The 5,033-nt window shown below is 42.1% G+C and overlaps 1 pseudogene; it reads left to right on the forward strand.

Moving 5' to 3' along the window:
- Positions 1-523: 523 nt before the first annotated feature.
- On the forward strand, positions 524-1,855 carry Hdac1-ps19 (Histone deacetylase 1, pseudogene 19; annotated as a pseudogene).
- Positions 1,856-5,033: the final 3,178 nt, after the last annotated feature.

The following is a 5,033-nucleotide window of genomic DNA, read 5'->3' on the forward strand; positions in this document are numbered from 1 at the left end:
GAATATGCTTACAGGAAAGAGCAACTAGGGCCTGCAAGGTCACCTTGACCATCTTCTTGCAGCTAACCCTTTACTTGTCAGGAATAGACAGCTTTATCTTGACCCACTAAAGCAGAATCTGTCAGAATAAATTCATTGTTAATTATGTGTGCAAAGACAATTCATAAAAGTACCCTGAAAATATACACATCCATCTACAGGTTTTTTAGTATGGATTTAAGACAACTAGAATCAGATGAGTAAAGATTCCAGGAAAGATAGAGCTGAAAATTAATTGAACGTTGGTGACAAATAGTAATGATGTCATATTGTTATCACTGCATTCAGCAATGGAGTATTACAGGATCCCAGAAAGGAGAGACCTTATTTCCCTAAGCATTTTGAGTGTAGAGTTGCTTATAGAAAGTCTTAGTCAGGAGTTATGCAGAATGAACAATCTGCCAGTTCTGATCCAAGCTTTGAGTAGGACTGTGTTTCCATTTGTGGTCTTGTGACTTCAATGTTATCAGGGTCATGGCACCCAATGAAGCCTCACCAAATCCACATAACTCAAAATTTGCTGCTCAACTTTGTCTCTATTGAAAAATGGAAATATATTGTCCTCACAAAGCCAATGCTGAGGAGATGACCAAGTACCACAGTGATGACTACATTAAATTCTTGTGTTCTATTCGTCCAGATAATATGTCTGAATACCGCAAGCAGATGCAGAGATTCAATATGGGTGAGGACTGTCCCGTATTTGATGGCTTGTTTGAGTTATGTCAGTTGTCCATGGGTGGCTCTCTTGCAAGTGTTACAAAACTCAAGAAGCAGCAGACAGACATCGTTGTGAACTGGGCTGGGTGCCTGTACCTTGCAAAGAATTTTGAAGCATCTGGCTTCTGTTATATCAATGATATTGTCTTGGCCATCCTGGAACTTCTAAAGTATTACCAGAGGGTGCTGTATATTGACATTGATATTGACCATGGCAATGGCATGAAAGAGGCCTTCTATACTACAGACCAGGTCATGACTGTGTCCTTTCATAAGTACAGAGGGTACCTCCCATGAACTGGGAACCTACGGGATATTGGGGCTGGCAAAGGTAAGTACTACCCACTGCGAGATGACATTGATGATGAGTCCTATTGTGTCCAAAGTAATGGAGATGTTCCAGCCTACTGCAGTGATCCTACAGTGCAGCTCAGACTCCCTGTCTGGGGATCAGCTAGGTTGCTTCAATCTGACCATCAAAGTACACACCAAGTGTGTGAAGGCTGTGAAGAGTTTCAACTTGCCAATGCTAATGTTGTGAAGAGGTGGCTACACCAGCCGTAATGTCACTCAGTGCTGGACTTATGAAGCAGCTATGACCCTGGACACAGAGATCCCTAATGAGATATCATACAATGACTACTTTGAATACTTTGGACCAGATGTCAAGCTTCACATCAGCCCTTCCAATACAACTAAACAGAGTACTAATGAATACCTGGAATAAATCAAGCAGCGGCTCTTTGAGAACTTGAGAATGCTGCCCCATGCCCCTGGGGTCCAAATGCAGGCCATCCCAGAGGATGCCATCCCAGAAGAGAGCAGTGGTGAGGATGAGGAAGACCCTGACAAATGCATCTCCATCTGCTCCTCTGACAAATGCATTGCCTGTGAGGAAGAATTCTCTGATTCTGATGAGGAGGGGGGAGAAGGTGGTAGCAAGAACTCTTCTAATTTCAAAAAAGCTAAAAGACTCAAAACAGAGGATGAGAAAGAAAAAGACCCCAAAGAGAAAAAAGAAGTCACAGAAAAAGAGAAAACCAAGCAGGAGAAGCCAGAAGCCAAAGGGGTCATAGAAGAGGTCAAGTTGGCCTGAGCAAGGTCCGCAGCTCCATCTTCTCCCCAAGTCCCTCACTTCCCCTCAATTTCTCAGATTTTATATTTTCCTTATATAAATTATATTAAATATAATGTCCCTAGGGACTATATAGGAACCAGGGACCAGCGCACAGGGCAGTGGTGCTGGAAGAACTCTTCCCAGAACTTACTTGTCCGTCCTGCCCTGGGTCTGAGTTTTGAACCACGTAGGGTCTGAATGGAAAGAAAACAACCGGAAGACAAAAAAACTGAACTGCCAAGTGCCCGCTTAGGAGCTCTGCTAAGATTCCCTTGTTAAGTTTTTTAGAAGGGGTGATTGTGTCTTCTGGGACCTTTTCTCAGGCTTGGGTAATATCAGCCATTTTAAGATTAGTTCTGTTTCTACCTTCCCACCCACCCCGGGCAAGCAGAAAAGCTTACACTGCCCCGTCTTCCCCCAATTCTGTAGGTGGAGGTTGTTAACCTGTTAACATGTTGTTAACATGTCCTTTTTGAGATATTTTCATTTTGTGAGACTCTTTGTAATAAAACAGCATATGTCTATACAAAAAAACAAAACAAAACAAAGAAGAAAATAAAGATTCTATTCGCAATAGGTGGGTTTATTTTTTTTTAATTTTTTTTATTAACTTGAGTATTTCTTATATACATTTCGAGTGTTATTCCCTTTCCCGGTTTCCGGGCAAACATCCCCCTCCCCCCTCCCCTTCCTTATGGGTATTCCCCTCCCAACCCTCCCCCCATTGCCGCCCTACCCAAAACAGTCTAGTTCACTGGGGGTTCAGTCTTAGCAGGACCCAGGGCTTCCCCTTCCACTGGTGCTCTTACTAGGATATTCATTGCTACCTATGGGGTCAGAGTCCAGGGTCAGTCCATGTATAGTATTTAGGTAGTGGCTTAGTCCCTGGAAGCTCTGGTTGCTTGACATTGTTGTACATATGGGGTCTCAAGCCCCTTCAAGCTCTTCCAGTTCTTTCTCTGATTCCTTCAAAGGGGGTCCTATTCTCAGTTCAGTGGTTTGCTGCTGGCATTCGCCTCTGTATTTGCTGTATTCTGGCTGTGTCTCTCAGGAGCGATCTACATCCGGCTCCTGTCGGTCTGCACTTCTTTGCTTCATCCATCTTGTCTAATTGGGTGGCTGTATATGTATGGGCCACATGTGGGGCAGGCTCTGAATGGGTGTTCCTTCAGTCTCTGTTTTAATCTTTGCCTCTCTCTTCCCTGCCAAGGGTATTCTTGTTCCCCTTTTAAAGAAGGCGTGAAACATTCACATTTTGATCATCCGTTTTGAGTTTCCTTTGTTCTAGGCATCTAGGGTAATTCAAGCATTTGGGCTAATAGCCACTTATCAATGAGTGCATACCATGTATGTCTTTCTGTGATTGGGTTAGCTCACTCAGAATGATATTTTCCAGTTCCAACCATTTGCCTTCGAATTTCATAAACTCGTTGTTTTTGATAGCTGAGTAATATTCCATTGTGTAGATGTACCACATTTTCTGTATCCATTCCTCTGTCGAAGGGCATCTGGGTTCTTTCCAGCTTCTGGCTATTATAAATAAGGCTGCGATGAACATAGTGGAGCACATGTCTTTGTTATACGTTGGGGCATCTTTTGGGTATATGCCCAAGAGAGGTATAGCTGGATCCTCAGGCAGTTCAATGTCCAATTTTCTGAGGAACCTCCAGACTGATTTCCAGAATGGTTGTACCAGTTTGCAATCCCACCAACAATGGAGGAGTGTTCCTCTTTCTCCGCATCCTTGCCAGCATCTGCTGTCCCCTGAGTTTTTTATCTTAGCCATTCTCACTGGTGTGAGGTGAAATCTCAGGGTTGTTTTGATTTGCATTTCAATAGGTGGGTTTATGATTAAAAACTTCTGTGTGTGTCAGTTTTACAGTGGTCCTGACAATGTGCACTTACTCTGTTAATCAAGCTATTCTGGCTCAGATCCCCACACTGGATTGTATACCAGTAGCAAATGTTCTTCAAAATAATTTTTCTTAATCTGTACTAATATTTTGGACATATACATGCTTGACTTACATGTCGTTAATTACTTAATTAGCTCAAAAAATGTAAATCTTGCATCCCTGCAGTTCTACATGTCAAATTCACTCACACCCTCAGCACTATCTAAAGAGGACTATGTTTCTAAAAAATTTCACCTGTGTCCGTATTATCCACACGTCTCTGCTTCTTTATGCCTATCTTCCCTTTGAAGTTTATCTTGTATAGAATCAAGCTCTTGAATCCCCACCACTACCGCCACCAACACCAATGCAACGTACTTGAATACTCACATAAACCTGTACTTGACAATTAGGCAGGGATTATCACTTTTTAAATTTTTTAAATAAATAAATTTATTTACATCCCAATTGCTGCCCCCTCATCAGGTCTACCCCTCACAGGGTCCCTCCCTCCATCTCCCCTCTCTTTCTTCTCTGAAAAGGTCAGCTTCCCCTGAGTATTCCTCCTCCCTAATGCATCAAGTCTCCGAAGAGCTAGGCACATCCTCTCCTACTGAGGCAGACAAGGCAGCCCTGTTGGGAAAGGGATTCCACAGACAGGCAACAGCTGTAGGGACATCCGCCACTCCAGTTATTGAGCGACCCACATGGAGACTGAACGGCCTGTAACTCCTGTTCCAGGGAATCCGATGCCCTCTTCTGATCTCTATGGAGATCAGAAACATAGTACACACACGTTAAACAGACACACATTTATGGAATAAAACTAACTAAAAAACAATTGAAAAAAGGATTATCACTTTTAACATCCAAGACCTCTTCTGATCTCCACAGAGATTAGAAGCATAGTACACACATGTTAAACAGACACACATTTATGGGATAAAACTAACTAAAAAACAATTGAAAAAAGGATTATCACTTTTAACATTCAAGAATCCAATAAAAAGGACAGTGTCCTTTGCATTTTATTTTGCTCTCTTTCTTAACTCTGCTCCTTTCCACTAAATAGCAAGAAATTTGTTCCCATAAACAACATTTGTCTTTCTGATTTGGGACCACAAGGTATTTTTGAGATTTGACAGAAAACTGTCTTAATTTTTCTTTTGTAGTATGTGATCTTGACACCAGATTAAGTCATGTTACTACTGCATTCACTTCTATAACAATGTACTAGCATTACTGAAACAAAACGGGTGGAT

Source organism: Rattus norvegicus, chromosome 2 (genome assembly GCF_021556685.1).
Source record: "Rattus norvegicus strain SHRSP/BbbUtx chromosome 2, alternate assembly SHRSP_T2T, whole genome shotgun sequence".
Taxonomy (NCBI): domain Eukaryota; kingdom Metazoa; phylum Chordata; class Mammalia; order Rodentia; family Muridae; genus Rattus; species Rattus norvegicus.